The sequence below is a fragment of the Lissotriton helveticus genome, chromosome 6 (genome assembly GCF_964261635.1).
Source record: "Lissotriton helveticus chromosome 6, aLisHel1.1, whole genome shotgun sequence".
NCBI lineage: Eukaryota > Metazoa > Chordata > Amphibia > Caudata > Salamandridae > Lissotriton > Lissotriton helveticus.
Window position 1 is genome coordinate 113,923,962 of NC_136067.1, and position 18,651 is coordinate 113,942,612.

Consider the following 18,651-nt stretch of genomic DNA (forward strand, 5'->3'; position numbering starts at 1 on the left):
TTCATGCTAAGTTCCACTATCTTATTAGGTGCTATAACTTCAGTTTCTGCAATTAAGAGGACTACTTCTTCCCCAAAATATGGGCAGGTACTCTTGCATTCTGATTGCTCCTTTGATGCCGACTTAAAACCTGATTGCAGGGCATCGAAGAAAAAGCGGCAGATGTTAAAATCTGTCCAAATTGTTTAAAGCTTTGCATTGCCATTTCTTGAACCATGCAGCTATTGTAAAGGTTTAGGTACATATAAAATTAGAAATTACTTTTGAAAGATATTTGTTAAGCTTTACATTGAATGTTAATAGTTATCATATATTCGGTGTTATCTGTATTACGTCTTTTACTGTTTAGGAAGCATAATTAGCACTGCTTGTTAATAAAGCGGTGGCTTGAGTATCTGATTCTTAACCGTAACCATTGGGGAGCATTGGAGGAATGCATGAAAGGCAACACAACAAAGCAATCTTGACAATAGTGGGTTTGACCACCGGAGAAGAGGGTTGAAGGGCTATAAGATCAGTCAGAGGATATTCAGTTTTGTGCAAAGTTAGGGGAACAGGTGCTTTGCAGGTCTTTATATCTGGCAAGGCCCATGAATCGTATTGGCACTCATCTCTACTGTTTGAAATGGTCGTGGGGAAGAGAGGTGTCTGTGTTTACATTTTTAAGCAGCTGCTGATACCCCAATATCCTCCCAATATCTTCACCGAAGATATCTGGCGTGACTTCAATGCTTTCACGCTCCATCTCTCGATGTCGAGCCCGATGGTCGCAAAGGGTTTTCTTTGACCGAAACTTTCTGCAAGCGTTGCAGTCTTCTTCTTCGTGTTCTGGAGACAAGCACAAGTTACATACCTGGTGTGAGTCAGTGCGCGGGTACTTTGTGTGGCACTGTGGACAGAATTTGAGCAGAGTTTGTTACATCAGAGAGCTGGACCGATGCGGTTAGGCCCGAAGACCGCCCATGAAGCTTTACGATCAAAAAGTAGATTTCGTTGACCTTAACGATATGCGGAGAGTTGGGAAACGTGTAAGAAACAATACAGTCGAGGGTAGAGAGAATTGCGCACCAAGGGGAACCCGAAGAACGGTTTCGAACTGGAGCGCACCAATACCCGTCTGAACCCGATTGCTGAAAAAAACTATCTGACAATGGAATCGATGCCCATGCGCACTATCACCGAAAGGAGGAGTCACCTTACCTCGTGACTAGGAAAGAGTTCTTCAAAGACAAACAACTTGCAAACATCCTGACCCAACACTAGATGGCAGGAGTATGCAAAGCATGTGAATCTACAGCTCTACATGCCAAGAACCGATCCGTACTGGGCAAGTAACATAATCCTTCCTTCGGAGGCTCGATGTGTCTTCTTTTTAAAGTGCGAAGGTCTGAAGACTAGATTAATTTAGTAGTTACATTACGGGCCAGGCATGGTTCTCACATTTGGTGAGCATTTTGTAGAAGTCCTCTCTTGATAATGAACCATCCATGGAGCTTTTTAAACCGGTCAGGCGACCAACTAGCAGATGGTTTTACACTGTACAATATTTGATTCCATGAATTATTAATGTAGCAGTCTAATACACCTAACATTATTATGTCCTGGTGCAAGACATACAGTAATGTTTGCTACATTTACTTAATGCACTGCGTGTTAGAATGCACTGATTGAAGGAAAGATAGCCTTCCACTTTATAATATACTTGTAACACTAATTTTTTAATTTTTGGAAGACATTGAGTCGTTCACTTGGACGGATCTTCACCATCCACATAGTATCTTAATTCAAAACTCACAAGATTGATGTCATTTGTACCATTGCATAGATGCTTGTTGAAACATTTATCAAAGAAGGTGCTTTTTGTATTTGAGATCGCATCATAGCATAGGTTAAGTGAATTTTCAGCTCAGATAGCTAAGGAGATTTTGGGATTGAGTGAGGTCTAAAACCCAATCTAAGATTTTACCAATGTTTACCAATATTCCCTGTAGACTAAACAATTATTATTTCAAAATTCGCAAATAGCACTAGACGAGGTCACTACACATTACGTGCTTTGAATGATTGAATGAAAGAAAGAGCTTTTATATAGCGCAACGTTCACTCCAAGGAGTATCTTGGCGCTTTATGCGGAGAAAGAGGGCACCTGATAGGAGAAGAGCTGACAGAAACTCAGATGTCAGAACTTTAGGTAAGAGACCACACAGTGTTGTCAGGGATACCAAAGATCAAGGTTTTTAAGGACTTCCTAAAGTAGAGTCCCGTTTATGTGTGTATGGATGCGGCGGGATGGTTATCTGGCTGTCACAGGACTTCCAACCCTCAGTTTCTGTCTAAGCTTCTCTCGTCAGTGATTAATCTACTTCGCTGGTGCGGTCTTTGTTAAAGGATTTTCATTGTAGTTATATAGCGCAAATTCGACCGAAGGTATCAAAACGCTGTACATGAGCACCAGTTCCATTACAGCTGAACACACTCATTTTGTTAGGCACGAGGAGATTAAGTAATTTGTCCAGAATCACAGGATGATGAGAATCCCTGCCAAGACTCGAACCCGGTTCGCCAGTCTTGAGGTCACCTGCTCTAGCCGTTTGGGCACATCCTCTTCCCAAGGGTCCGGGGCATCTGCTCACAACCATTCAGTTATGCATGTGTTTTTTCTCTTTTTAAAAAAAAAAATTATTACAGATTGCATGAAGTACACGTCTGTTTGCCCACAACCCAGGGGCTGGCAGCAGTGAAGTAAGCACCATAGGTTTATATAACACAGCCAATTCGCAGACAACCCAGAGGTCCGGCAACAATGTAGGGGTCCACAAATATGTACCAATCCAATTCACATGGCAAGAACGTGCAATCTATACCGTATACACATTTCTACCAAACAATTTAAAAAAGAACAACTCCCCCCAACCCACCCCCCCCCCCCTCCTGCCCCCCCGCCAGGTCAAAGTAACACATACTGCAATTCCCCAACCCACAGCCCACCATGCGTAACAATCCAATGTTGTGTAGCCGTCCGGGCACGACCCATTGTCAGAAAAACACCGCAGTTCTTATCAGAGGACGTGCATCATGTACCTGCTTCACAAAGACACACTTCAGGCCACTTTATTCTTGTCTATCTCTGTCCATACGGAGGTCCGAACCACCTTGGGCCAACCAGTATACAAAGGGACCCCATATATCCTGCGGCCTAGAGCCACTTGGCATTAATTCCCAATAATTTGATAATTGATCTTTACAATACGTGACTGCATTTATCTATTCTGCTATAGAAGGCGGATGAGCCTTTTTCCAGTGCATTGCTACTTGTCTTTTCGCCAACAATAGCAGCATGGCCACCAATTTCCTAGATTTGTTAGGGATTTCAGATACTAAGCTCAATAGCTCCATCAGGGGATTAGCCTGCAAGGGGATATTAATGACGTCACTAATGTGTCGAAAAACTTCCTTCCAGTAATTTGCTACCGGCCTGCAATACCAGGAGAGATGAGCAAATGTAGCATCCGAGGCTCCATATCTCCAGCAGCCCGCATCTGAGACTAGACCCATGCGGCTTAGCTGTAGCGGTGTCCTATAAACCCTGTGTAGAAAATTAAAGTGTAGAAGTCGTAGCCTATAATTCGTTGAGATGTGTTCTAACTGTGTACAACAGAACCGCCACTGTTTGTCAGTGATGGACAAATCTAACTCCCTTTCCCAGTCAACTTTAGAGTTACCAGAAAAAATGGGTGATGACTCCTGAGTTATAGTATATATACGCGTCATTAATTTGCGAGGGAACTTGTTGGATATAACGTTTTCCAGAGCGTGGAGCGCTGCTGGAGCAGCGGGGAAACCAGCATACCTCGCCCGACACGCCGCCCTTAGTTGATAGTAAAGTAGCATGTCCGAAGCAGAGGGTGTGAGTGGGTTACACATCTGCTGAATGGTCAAAAATTTGTCATCTGGGTATAAATCACGGCCCATCACCAAGTTGTGCCTTTTAGCTCTTTCAGTAACAGCCTTGCCTGTCAGTGGCCCCAAGAGTGGGTTACCCCCCCAAAGGGGGTTGACCCGCCCTCGCCCATTTCAGTGCTTCCACTGTATCTATTTCTGAGTGTGGACGCCTATAAGGCTGAAATACTGCTACCTCCAGAGGGGTGGGCGCAGTCCTGTCAATCTCTATGGCAACGTGTGGCTGATATGGTATTGGATGCAGTCAGTAGTCCAAAAACTGTGCCTGAGCAATATAGGCGTATAACTCTATTTCTGGGGCTGCCAGGCCACCCTGAGAGAATGGCAGGGTCAACAACTTCCAAGCCACCCTAGGCTGTCTAACCACCCACACCAACTCAAGTATAATCGTTTGAAGCCGCTTAAAAAAATGTGTGTTAAGAGGCAAAGGAATATTCACAAATAAATATAAAAGTTTGGGGAGAATTACCATTAGTTATAGCAATAAGGCCGGTTAGGGATAATGGGAGATTTCTCCATCTGTGTACTTTACTCTCTATCAAATCTACATCTCGTCTGTAGTTGGCCAGCCACAATTCTTGAATGGATCTGCTTATCCAAATCCACAGGTAACGTGTTGCTTCCGTCACCCATTAAATGGGAAATTCCGTAACGCAGGGTTCAGTATTGTCCGTAAGAGGTATCAACATAGATTTCGACCAATTTATCTGTATCCCCGTCAGTCCCCCATAGCGGATCAACGCTCTCATGACGATGTCGAGGTTGTCCTTCCCAGAGCTGCCACCGCCTAAACATGCGTTGCCAAATAATGCAACAGGCCAAAGATGACCCGGAGATTATGTGCTATTGACCACTCCGGTATAAAACCGGACTGATCCGATAACGCTTTCTGTGGGAGCATAGGACGTAGTCTATTGGCAAAAAGCTTGTCATATATTTTTGCATCTAGATTGATCAGGGACAGTGGATAAGAATCGGGTTTGGTTGGGTCCTTATCGGGTTTCAATAGTGTTATTGTTGTGGCTTCTCTAAGAGTAGGTGGCAGTTCTCCTGTCTCCATTGCCTCCTGAAAAACCAGCAGCAGACGGGGGGCTATATATAATGTCTACATATTCCTTATAAAAGGCCGCAGTGAGACCATCTGCGCTCGGGGCCTTATCCGCAGGCATGCTCAATATCACTTGTCTCACATCGTCTACAGTAATGGCCAATTACATATAAGTTCTAGCCCCATCATTAAACCATGCCAAAGCCACTGTGTCCAAATAGTCCGAGATGTCGGAATGAGACGGGTCATTCTGAGAGGTATATAGTGACTTATAAAATGTTGTCATGGTCGCCAGGATATCCTGCGGAATTCCAGCTAACCCCCCATTGTCCCTGTGGAGTTCAGTTATGTAGTCCGATCTCCTAGGGGGACGGAGCATATTCGCCAGCGTTTTTCCTGCTCGATCACCCTCACCATATCTACGGGCCTGGGTATATTTACGCAAGTAAGCAGTTTCCCCTTCTGCCTTTTCTTGGAATTCTGTTGATTTAGTTCTCAACGCAGCCTTGGTGTTAGGGGAGGGATTGAATTGGAGGCTCAATTCTAACTTTTTAATCTCACCCTCCAGCCTGTGTAGGGTATTGCGTATGTGCCTCAACACTCCTGTCTTCAGTGCCATACAGTGCCCCCTAGCAACCACTTTGAAGGCCTCCCACAGTGTCCCAGGGGAGTCCACCGAACCCTCATTCTGCTAAAAAAAGTCGACTATTTTCACTCTAAGCTCTTCTCTGAAGACCAAATCCAACAGCGCCCTCGATGGAAATCTCCAGCTGAATGGCTGAATGTATGGTTGTGGGATTTGCAATGTATTCTGTACAGGGGCATGGTCCGAAAAGGTGTGCGGGAAGTGCCTAGCTCCAGTTATCCTAGCATGCAAGTCACGGGTCGTCAGCCAAAAGTCCAACCTGGACCAGGCATTACGATGTTGAGTAATACACGTGCCATCCCTAGCTAGCGGGTGCAATGTTCTCCATGTGTCAACTAATTGTAGATCTTCATTAATGCCCAAGAGCATTCCAGCCGCCCTTGGATGGTGCTCACGATCTGCACCCTGTCTATCAATACTAGGGGACAGAACAACATTAAAATCTCCACCCCAGAGCATCACCACCTTACCCAGTGATTGAATTTCATGCCATAAAGTCTGTAAAAACTCTGGACAGTCAATGATGGGACCATATGTGTTAACGATCACTATTGGAGTGTTGCAAAGCGTACCTAGGAGCAATACATATCTTCCCTCATTATTAATCATCGTCTGATGTGTCTTCCACTGCAGTCCTCTGCGTATCAATATCGCTACCCCCCTGGAGTAATTAGAGTACGTGGCCTCCACCACCTCACCCCATCTAGCATGCTTAAGGACATTAGTAGCTGGTGATGCTAGGTGAGGTTCCTACAATAAACATATATCCACCCCGTGTCTAATTAAGTAGGAGTGAATTAGTCTGGCCTTCCGTCTAACGTATAATCTTCTGACGTTCCATGAGAGACAATTAAGAGTAGTCATAGTCGTTGATTGTGAACCATATATTCATGGGCAATCTTGTTCTCCCATACTGCCCGCCATGATGACCAATTATATGTAGCCCTAAAATTCCCCAAAATACTCCCAGAAAGTACTGCTACGCAAGATGGCAAGGCAGTCATGAACAAGACATTTTCTAAATTGTGTAACCTTGCAGCAACAACAAGGAACAAACCCCTACCTACCCCTCCCACCTCCCACACCAACCCCCCAATTAGGTTGTGTCCATCCCCCCACTTCCCACCCCACCAAGAACCCAAAACCAAAAGAACAAGCACAAGGGAATCCTCCCACAGGGTACTTGAGGTCAACGGCATACTACCCTACTCTCTTGGTAGGGCGGCCTAGGCCAGAACATGTCACGTCAATGCAATACCACTCAGCAGAGTAATGTGTACAACTACCCAAACAACAGGGATCCACCGGCCAGTTATGTGGGGGCAGCAATGTACAAGGCAATAGCACAATTTTTCTAAATCAAAAAAGATAACCATATCGGAATAGAACAGAAGTAACATATTTCCACTTATCTGCGAGTCCAAGGATCAATACCCATTATGTCAGTCATTATCACTCAATGTCCTCTCCGATTGCGAGTCCGTGTGTGGAGTTTGCTTTTTATGTTCTTTCGCCATTTGCTTCGCATACGTCAGCGCTGCTTTAGCGTCCGTAAAGAAGGTCGGCTTTCAAGGGCTCTGAACCCTCAGTTTTGCCGGGTAGATTAAAGCATATTTGGTACCGATCTGTTGGAATATTTTCTTTGTAGGGATGAATTCACGTTGCGCCGCCTGCACCTAGAACGTGAAGTCCGGGTATAGTGCTATATTATTACCTCGAAATTGGATAGCCCCCTTTTCTCTAGCAAGCCGAAGAATCGAGTCTCTAGCCCTATAATTTAATTCTCGGGCCAGGATAGGTCTCGCCCGGTGCTCCCGGCTTGGGCCAGGGACCCAGTGTATGGTGTGCGCGCTCAATTAAGAACATTGACGACAGCTCAGAGCCAAAGAGTTCGCGCATCATCTCCTCTATGTACTTCTCCATATTCTGAATGTCTGTGGATTCTGCAATCCCCGTGACGCGAATGTTATTTCGCATCGATCTGGGATCCAAATCCTCATTCTTCTGTTTAATGAGCTGCAGAACACCATCCATACCACGCAATTTTCTGTCCATGTCAGTTTGACCCTCCTCCGTCTCTGTGATCCTTGTTTCAATCACACTTAGCCGGCCGTCGTGCTTTTCAACTCGTTGTGTTATTCTATCTAACAGTTCCGCCAACTAGTCCATTTTCGAGTCTATCCCCTGGAGACTGGATTTCAAGTCTTTAAACATCGAACAAATCTCATCCTCTGGTTTCTGGAACACAGTGCTGTCCCCCGGTGGTTCCTGGCGGTCCGCGTCTGCGTCTGCGTCCGTGGGTTTGTTCGTTTTTTAATCAAAAGTAATCTTCGGCTGATATGTTTCCGGCTTCCCCATGGCGACTCACCTCGTGCGACCAATATACCGTGTGATGCCACCAATGCTGTAGATCAGGGCGCTTTATTACCGTGACCAGTGGCACACAAGGATCAATGCACACAGCCCACACATATCCCCGCCTCCGATAGTTGACCTCCAGGAAACAGCAAGGCCCAGTGCACCACTCCACTTCTCGACTAATATTCCTATGCGTCGACAGCGGTCACTCTCCTCTTGCGTTCCCTCTCAAGCTGCCACTTTTTCACACCACTATTTTGCAGGGTAAGTCAGACTCCAGCTCACCCCTCAGGGCCATCTTTCCGCAAGTATCAGGCCGGCCAATATCTGTCTCCAATCCTAGGCACGGGACTCCGCAACCTGGAAGTGTTCGATAGGGTGCCAATACCGTTGCAACTCCCCTCAATCACTCAATGACACAGAACACGTCCAAAAGAAAAATGGGAGAGCTACAGCAGTACAGCAACTGTTGTACCTGCATCTCACCATAGATGCATGTATTCGGGGGGGAAGAGGGTGCAACAACACACGTGGCAGGGTGTACAGGCCCCCCCGAGACTCAGTCCGCAATCAAAGTATATGGGCACAGGTTAATCCAGTCCGTCCCTGCAGACTGTGACATATAGCGCGACCGCTCCCCGCCTTATACCGCCTACGCCCGCACAAAATGGTGGACTTGCAGTCTCACTCGGGGAAATGCGCGAGGGACCGAATGAAGGCCTGTGCACTTCTCTCTCGCCGCTTCCTCCCGGACAGACCACAGCGTTTGCTTGGTCTGTCAGGTCGAGCTTGTCATCTTGGGATGATACCTACATTTCTGGTGTTGGTGGTAAGGATGGACCTGAGGTCTTTTGGCCACCAAGTGGAGTCCCAAGCTGAGGTTTCCTTCCAGAGATCAGCACTTCTGTTTAGTCTGTGTTGAGTTTCAGCAAGTTTGATCTCATCCAGTATGCTATGGCGGTCGTGCAGGTGGTGAAGCTGTTTTTTGTTGTGGGGAATTTGTCAGACGGTGAGATTTTAGTTGGGTATAACCAGCATAACTAAGTGTGTTAATGACATGTGATCTGATGAGTTTTATCAGCAGGGTTATGTAGATATGGAATAGGGTTGGGCTGAGAGAAGAATTTTGGAAGTCTCCGCAGGTTCTTGGCTTCTGATGCGTAAAGTGGCAGGGTGACTTTTTATGTTCTTCCAGTGAGGAAGGAGCAGATCAATTTGAAGACAGGTCCTTGGATTCATGTGTTGTGTAATCGGTTTTATCAGGTTAGAGTGGGAGACAAAGTCAAATGGCCAATGAGAGGCAAGCAGTTTGAGGGCTGTTTTTCTGCGGTTGAGGATGAATCTAATGTTGTCTGTAGCTGCTATGAGGGCAGTCTTGGTGCAGTGGTTGGGCCGGAAACCTGATTGAGTGTGTTTAAGAGTTGATGTGGTGTGTTGGTGTACTTGTGAAGAAGAGTAAATAATAAGTTTACCATTAAGCACGCTCCCAGTATTCCACACATTTATCAAACTTTATAGGATACTGTGAAAAAATACAATACAATCTAAAGATGGTCTCTAAATTGCCTGCACAAGTTATTCAAGCCTCACGTCTCAAGTAAACAGAGGAGAGTCAAACCATTGAAGGGTGTATCAAGGCACAGCATGCACTTTGAAATAGATTTATGCTGCAAATCTATGGTATCAAATAAGTAACAAGTTTCTTTTTGTTTGTTAAAAAGGGGTAACGTCGAAGTGGCAATGGCAATTAGGGGAGTGCATTCTGGAAAGGCCTCTGGCCCAAATGGCCTTCCGATCGAATTGTTTAAGCCCAACGCCGATCGCTTGGCCCCTTATATGAGGGGCATGTTTGCTGAGAGTTTGGAGTGTGGTCAATTGCCTTATGACCAGCGAGTGGCTAACATAGTTGTTATTTATAAGGAAGGCAAGCCGCGGCTTGAGTGCTCCTCTTATCGCCCGATCTCGCTATTAAACGCGGAGCCCAAGATTCTGGCCAAACTACTCGCTACACGGCTCGTAAAGGTTATATCTACCCTGGTACACCCGGATCAGTCTGGTTTTATGCCTCGGAGGAACACTGCTCTGAATCTTAGGCGCCTTCATGGTGTCCTGGCGAATGTTTCCTTTATCTATGAGCCCGCCATTTTACTGTCGCTGGATGCCACCATGGCGTTCGACCGGGTGGAATGGCCCTATCTCTTTGCCGTACTAACTAAACTAGGCTTCGGCCCCGGCTTTATTGGCTGGGTCCGACTCTTGTACTCTGCTCTGTTGTCTCGGGTCGTTGTAAACAATCACAAGTCGAGCGACTTTTCTCTTGGGCGTGGCACTCGCCAGGGCTGCCCCCTTTCACCGTTACTGTTCGCTCTTGCCCTGGAACCCCTGGCGGCCTGGGTGCGCTGAGACCGTTCCATCAAGGGGTTGCGCTGGACTCCGGAGTGGGAAGACAAGATTTCGCTTTATGCGGATGATATTCTTTTGTATCTTTCCTCCCCCCGGTCCTCTTTGATCGTGTTTATGGGCATACTAGCCGTTTTCAGCAGGCATTCGGGTTTCTTGATAAACTGGTCTAAATCGGTGTTGTTTGTACTGAGCGGAGATCCCCCCCAGGGTTCCCGATAATTGTCCTGTGAGGGTGGAGTCGACGAGTTTCCGTTATCTCGGGATTCATATTTCTCTGGATCCTGCGGTGCGCCACAGGTTGAATCTACTGCCTCCTTTAGCCAGACTGCGCGCGGACACGGTGCGGTGGAAGGCATTGCCTCTCACAATGCTGGGTCGCGCCACCCTCTTTAAGATGATGGCCCTTCCGTGCTTTTTATATGCTCTCCATAACTCCTTTGACTCGATTCCCCCGTCGTATTTTCGTGAGATAGAGTCTCTTCAGCGCGGCTTGCTGTGGGAGGGACGCCCACGTATCGCCCTCTCCAAACTGATGTTGCCCTGGTATGACGGTGGGATCGGGCTGCCGAACATCCGTAAATACTATTGGGCTTCACAGTTGGCCCCTATCAATCAGGCGATATATGGCTCTCCTAATGACCCTGGATTTGAGATGGACCGTAGCCAGTTACCAGGGGGCGATTTCACCAGTGTCCTATATGCTCGCCGTGGGCGGTTTCCTTTGACGGGGCCCACTCTGCGCTCCGCGACGGTGTGGCACGAGGCCAACACCGCCCTTCGTTGGGCGGGACGCTTGACTTTGTCTACGCCGCTCTGGAGCTCTGAGAGATTGGGGATGCTTTGGAAGTCGAAGGGTTTTGACCGGTGGGATCTCATCGGCATATCGCGGATTCGCGACATTTGGGGCAAAGGTAGGATCTTGACCTTTGAGGAGCTGCAGGCCAAATACCAATTGAATGACACCGAGCGGTTCCGTTACCTGCAGATTAGTCATGCCTTGCAAGCGGTGGTACCTCGTGGTGAGGAGTTACCGGAATACTCCCCCCTGGAGGATCGCCTATTGGATGGCCTTTTACCAACTAAATCGATTTCCCTCACGTATCGTAAGCTGGTCAACCACTCGGAGGACCCGCTGGTGCACATTCGCAGTCAGTGGGTCGCCGATGGTCTAGAGCTGGACGACGAAGACTGGAGGGAGGCGGTGGCGTCCCCTAGAGAGATAGCGGTACCAATGAGGTTGAGATTGATTCAGCTTCGGACCCTTCACCGCTCCTATGTGACGGGCCTGAACTTGCAGAGAATGGGGCTGGCGGATTCACCTGACTGCCGACGAGGCTGTGGGTTACCGGGGTCATTCATGCATATTATTTGGGAATGTCGTGAGGTCCGCCAGTTTTGGGATGGTATCCACGAAAAGATGAGTGAAGTGTGGGAGTTGCGGGTTGCTCCTGAGGCAAGGCGATGTTTGTTAAATGTGTGGGAACCCACGGACCTGCCGATACATGGGAGGGTGTGGGTGACCCTGGCGTGTGCAATTGCTAAACGTAACATCGCGCAGCTTTGGGGGGCGGCCCGGTCTCCCAGAGTTAGCAAGTGGATGGAAGACCTTGACTGGTGCATGTTCCGTGAAAAGTATGTCTATGTGTCCAGGGGACGACCCCGTAAATGGGCCAAGATATGGAGCGCTTGGAATCCTTATCGTGGTGACATCTGTGAACCACCTACCCTAGAGCTGACACCTGAGGATTTTGAGACTTCTTAGGCCTGTTTTTATAAATTATTGCAATGTATCGTGCTTATTTGTGAGTCGTTGATGTACTTGATCTTGTGATTTCTGCATTTCGGTCACTGTTTAACTTTGTATTGTTTCAATAAAAAGATTTTTTTAAAAAAAGGGGGTAACGTAGTGGGCGTGGCTTAGCCAGCGAAGATGGCGGTCGTGGTTTAATTGCGCTCCGTCCAGCCCCGCAATATCCTAATTAAATATCCTGCCTACTATCATCTGGGTCGGTGTGATCTATGCCGGTGAGTCCCTGCGACTCCGAGCGGCTCTCCGACGCGAGCTGGTAGTAGGAGAAGGTGCGGAGACGGCGTCTTCGTGTAGCCAGGGACTCCACTGATTGATCCGGCAGGGCAAAGTGCCTGGGATACGCCGCGGCTGACGGGCGCACTGCAGGAGGGTCGGCACCCGGGTACATCCTCCAGCCCGGTTCCCCCCCTGGGATCACAGCGCCGGGGGAGGCCGGAGCGGGGCAGCTGGTGGTGCCCCACAGGCAGAGGAGAGAGGCGGCTGGTATCGGTGGCTGACTCGGGCCTCGGCGGTAGAGCCTCCCAGTGGAAGAGCAAGGGGGGGAGCTGGCAGCCATCTTGTGGAGCCCCGGGGCGGCCGCGTGTGGTCTGCAGGCTTTGGGGATGTGGCGGTGGTGCTGGGGGCGCCCGCATAGCCCACTTGCTCAGCTAATTGGCTGCCCCCCTGTGCTGCCTGGTCCCCTCCCGGGCCGGCCGGCTCTAACTGCTCAGCGGCCGCGGTGGTGCCCCGGAGCTCACGACTTCATGGACCCCCGCCCTGAGAACGCCGGAGCCCCGGAGCCGCCTGAAATAGTGTAGTAATCAAGACTCCGGGTGATCAAGGACGCGCTGTCAAGCGGAGCCCCACACATAACTAAGGACTGTGTTGAATATCGGTGGCTGGATCGGGCCATCGAGGTGAGGCCCTTCAGTAGTGGGGTCGAAGGAGAACCAGCGGCCATCTTGTGCGGCCTCTGGGCGGTCGCTATTTGCCGGGCAGCTTGGAGGGGGAGACCGTTGTACTAGGGGTACGCTCCCTGGCTGTGGGACTGTTTCGGCGTTCGCTCCCCTGCGGGGCCGCCCCTGAGTGACTAAAGGGAGCGTCTGGTGTACAACTATGACGCGCGGCAAGGGCAGAGGGGGCCACACCAAGCAAGGCACAATTGATAAATTTACTGGAGCGGGTGCTGTGGCCGGGACAGCGGGCCCTCAGGGGCAGATGCCGGATAACGCGGCGCTCATGGCGGCCATCACCCAGACCCGGGATATGCTTGACGCTAAGATGGGGGTAGTGGGCTCTGATGTCCTGCTGTTGAGGCAGGACTTGTGCAATGCCGCGGAACGCATCACAGTGACTGAGACCCGCATATCGTGGGTGGAGGATGATGTCACGACCTTGAAGAAGAAAGTGGCAGCCATGGAAAAGATTCCGAAAGGTTCGCCAATGCGGGCTGAAGACGCCGAGGGGCGTGCTCGGCGCAACAACCTTCGCTTTGTGGGATTCCCGGAGGGATGCTAGGGAGACAGCATGGAGCGCTTCTTGACACAGTGGCTAGAGGGTTAGCTCCCATGGATGTACTCTCCTGCTGCTTCGTGGTGGAGTGGGCCCACAGGGCGCTTATGCAGAAGCCCCCGCAAGGGGCTCGCCCGCGGCCGATCATGGCAAAATTTCTGTACTACAAGGACCGAGGCACTATCCTGTAACAGGCCAGAGCTAAGGAATCCCTCACATGTGATAACGCACGTATCCTCATATTCCCGGACTACACGCGACTGGTGCAGCAGCACCGGCAATGCTTTTTAGCAGGAAAGGCTCGCCTCCGGGACCTCAAACTCCCATACGCGTTGTTGTGTCCGGCCCACTTGAGAGTTGTATTCCGCTCTCGTACACATTTCTTCGACTCCCCAGAGGAAGTCTTCAAATGGACTGATGAGACTTGGCGGGTGCGAGTTCACACGCTGCCAGGTAGGGAATCGGACTCATCTTCGAGTGAGGTGGCCCGGAGGGGCCCTCGGGGCCAGCTGAGAGGCAACAGGAGATCGAGGTCCAGGCGTCGTTCTCGGTCCAGCTCCTCCCTTCTGCGGACGGGATCGACTCCGGAGAGACAGGCTTTGGCGGACTTATCAGTGGGCCTGGCAGGTGCGGGGAGGCTTGGGATAGCGATCAGATGTCCATATAGGCACGTTTATGGGGCTGGGATCCCGGCCACACGGTGGTGGGTGGGGACGGGTAAGGCCCGAGGGCTATGGGTGGCCAGTTGGGGATCCATTGGAAGGCATGGTTCCTGTGCCCCGGTTGAGGATTTGGCGCCTATCCGACCGCGACATATACTTCCATGTTTGAGAGGTATGGGGTGGGGGTTTATTCTGGTTGTTAGATTGCGCGTCCATACTGGTTGCTTGCAGCTCACGGTACATACTGGGTAACACATACACTGGCCGCGATGGTATGATGCACTCGCTGTGTCTGGCACGCAGAAGGAAATTCAGATAACCCCTGGTTCCTTGCGCATAGTTAGTTGGAATGTCCGTGGGGCCCTAGACAAGGTGAAGCGGAGGGCCATCCTTCACTATACCAAACGGGCGGGGGCCGATGTGCTCCTACTACAGGAAACACACTTGATGGGTACCAAAGCCCTGTGCCTGCAGAGATACGGGTATCAGCACATTTTCCACTCAGGCTTCACATGGGGGTCGAGGGGCGTGGCGATACTGATCCATCGCAGGGTTCCATATACACATGAGAAACATTGGTCGGACACGCGGGGACGGTACATTATTATACAGGGCAGGATTGAGGGGAACATCTTAACACTGGGCAGCGTGTGTGCTCCACCGCCATTACAATGGACTTTAGTGGAATAACTTCTACACATCTGGGGGGACATGCCAGACAGGCTCTTAGTTGTGGGTGGAGATTGGAATGACGTGATGGAGCTGGATCGGGATAGATGGAGTAGCGGGTAGATGACTGGTGTAGGTGGATCCCCTACCAAACTACACTCTGGTGACGGGACTGGACTGGGCGGATGGCTGGAGAAACTTACATGGTCTCCGTCGGGAATATACCTACTTCTCCACAGCACATGATTCTTTCTCGAGGATCGCTTATATATTTGTTCCTAGGGGGCTACTACACAGAGTATTGTCAGCAGACATTATGCCCAGAGGCTTGTCGGATCATTCACCAGTTGCTCTCACATTCCGGATCGGCCTGGGGAGGCAGCCACTTAGAATGGCGTATGTCAGGCTTGCAGCTGCTAAAAGAGGAATACAGGGAACACCTGACCAAAGAGATAGATAATTATCTGGTAGCCAATGTAGGGTCGGTCAAGTCCCCAGCGGTACTCTGGGAGGCATTGAAACCCATGCTGCAAGGGGTGGATATCTCGTGGTGGGTGGCAGCGCGGAGGGAGTGGCAGAGGGACCTTGTGTGACGGGAGGCGGAGGTGGAGGCGTCAGAACGAAGGGGTCGGGAGGCGGATGGCGGCCCGGCCAGAAAACAGTTAGTATTGGCTCAACAACAATATGCAGCCCTGCTGTAGACGTGACACGTCAAGCTTGGCTGGCAATGCTTAGTAGGGTATATCAATGAGGGGACAAGTCCAGCAAGATGCTGCATCGCTTATGTCAGGGCGCCTTACATGCCCAGCCTCTGCCGCGAGTCCTGGACCCTGCGGGGGCGCCGCTTCTTGAGCCCCCAGCTATCGCAAAGAGTTTTGCGGCATATTATGAAGACCTCTATGCGCCAAAAGAATGTCTCACAGCTGCAGTTATTGCAAAATTTATAGATGACCTCCCCCCTAAGACTATCTTGGATGAGGTGAGGGACCGCCTAGATAGGCCACTGTCGGACGACGAGTTGGGTACGGCCCTGGGGGAGTTGAAACCCGGGAAGGCTCCGGGACCGAACGGTTTCCCCAGTGAGTTTTTCAAGAAATTCTTTGTACAGCTGGCCCCCCTCTTTCGACCAGTGGTGGAGAAGGCGCGGGAGCACGGTTCGCTCCCTCCGGACTGGAGACACGTGGAGGTGGTAGTGTTCCTCAAACCGGGTAGACCTCCGGAGCAGCATGCATCATATTGCCTCATCTTCCTTCTCAATGTGGAGGCGAAGGTTTTGGCCAAGGCACTGGCCAACCGGCTCCGGCCACATATCACCGCACTGGTACACCCGAACCAGGCTGGGTTCATGCCCCATGGGGCGACCCGTCATATCAGGGGAGCACACGTTGCGGTGTCGGCCAGTGGGCGGCTTGGGGAGCCGGCAGCGCTATTATTGGCCGACATGGATAGGGCCTTTGATTCCTAGAGCTGGGTATACCGGTTTGCTTTTCTGCGGAAACTTAATCTCGGCCCGCGATTTTTGCCATATTTGCAGCTGCTTTATACTGGTTTAACGGCGTTGGTGCGGGTAGGGGGGGCGATCTCTCGATCTTTCCCCGTCCCGCGGGGCACACGACAGGGCTGCCCCCTCTTCCCCTATCTTTTTCCGCTTGCCATGGAGCTGCTGGCGGCCTGGGTGCGCATTGATGCCCAACGTCGGAGGTTTGAATGGGCGCTAGGTCTCATTGACAAAATAGCGCTGTACGCGGATGATGTCCTGTTCTTTCTCACCGCCCTTGATAGGTCGGGCCGCGGCTGCTGCCCATAATGCAGATCTTCGGGGAGACCTCTGGACTGTATATGAATCCACGCAAATCCACGCTGTGGGTCCTGGGGGATCGACCGAGCGTAGGAGCATGGGCCTCAACCCTCCACTTGGCAAAAGGGGGGCTGAAATACCTGTGGGTCTTTTTATCCGATGTGCCAGCGGTGTCCTGGGAACACAATCTGATCCCGGTGTGGGAGCGAACCCGGGAAAACCTTAAGGTATGGTCCCGCATGCCCTTAACCATATACGGTAGGTGGGCCATCTTCAAGATGGTGGCGCTACCCTGTCTCCTCTATCAATTGCAGAATCATCCATATCAGGTTTCACCCCGATGGTTCCGGCAGGTAAACTCAGTGTTGGGAGGGTTCTTGTGGGAAATTGGCATGGTGAGGGTGGCCCTACGCACCTGTTTCCCATCTACCTATTCCGGGGATCTCGCTTCTTCGGACATCCTCTCCTACTAACAAGCCGCACACTTGCTGGTCTTCAACGAGTGGTGGTACGGGGACGGGGGGGACCCAGCTTATGCGGTTGAGCGGCAGCTTATGGGCAGCAATTCTCTACACACGCTATTACACTCTGCGCCGCTTCGAAGGCCCCCTGGCCCCGGTTACGCGGGTGGTATTCCATATATGGAGGCAGACTCAGGGCAGGATGGGGTGGTGGAATATCTTGACCAGGGAGACCCCTCTCTGGGGTAATGGGCGGTTGCCTCAATTGGCAGCACTGCAGGGCTTCTGGCGATGGGATTCCATAGGCATCTCGGTTCTGGGAGACGTTATGAAGGATCTGACACACAAATCGTTCCAGGACTTACAGGACGAATAAGAGATGCCACAATCCCAATTCTACAGGTACCTACAATTTAGACACGCCCTAACCCGTAGTTTGGAGGGTCTGGAGTCTCTCCTTGACTTCAGCCCCATAGAAGATCTTTATGGGGGAGCTGCCGGACCTCAAGATCTCCCGCATATTACAAACACTGGTTATTCACTGGTCCTCTAATCTGCAGAAACTTAAGACTACTTGGGTGGCAGATGTGGGTGAACTGGAGGAGGAGGACCGGGCTGAGGCTCTAGCGGGCCCGCTGGGGGAGGCAATAGATACACGCGCCTGCGATTGGTACAATTTAAATACCTGCACAGAGTGTACTTAAATAGAGTGCGGTTGTGGAGGGCAGGAATGATCGGATCCCCCGAGTGTCTCTGCTGTCAGCGGGAGGAGGGCACGCTTTTGCAAACTGTCTGGAGTTGCCTTTCACTGCATAGCTTCTGGAGGGGGGTGTACTCCTGCTTGTCAGAGGTATTGGGTTGGGAGCTCCCCTGCACACCGCTCTGGCCTTGCTACACGTCATGGAGGGAGTGGGGGGCAATCATTATTAGCGACACCTCTTGTTCTTAGGTCTCACATTGGTAAAAAGAGATATTGCCAGGGCCAGGAAGGCGCCCTGGGCTCCGTCACTCACTGCGTGGAGAAACGGGATGGATTTTTGTGTGGGACTCGAACAGCCAGTTTTCACTGCCAGGGGGTACCCACGCAAACTATAGGATTTGGAAGAGGTGGGCAGATTACCGGGAACTGGAACTGGACCCGCCTTAGGAAGGAAATGTACGTTTGCCGGAATGACGCATATGCTGGCTCTATGTTGGTTGGGTGGTCGACGGGTATGCAGTTACACTCTTGATGTATCCTTTTTTCCTTTGGGACATGGGCGCAATCGGGGGGAGGGGCGGAGTTGGGGGAGGACTCGTTAAAATGCGGTTTGTCCATCTTTATAAAAGTCTAAGTCATTATTAC

At 50.5% G+C, this 18,651-nt stretch overlaps 1 protein-coding gene across 5 annotated transcripts in view; it reads left to right on the forward strand.

Annotated features, from left to right (window-relative positions):
• Nucleotides 1-18,651, forward strand: part of LOC144762305 (exportin-5-like) — a 2,106,094-nt gene that overhangs the window by 609,778 nt on the left and 1,477,665 nt on the right. The gene's annotated exons all lie outside the window — the stretch shown is intronic.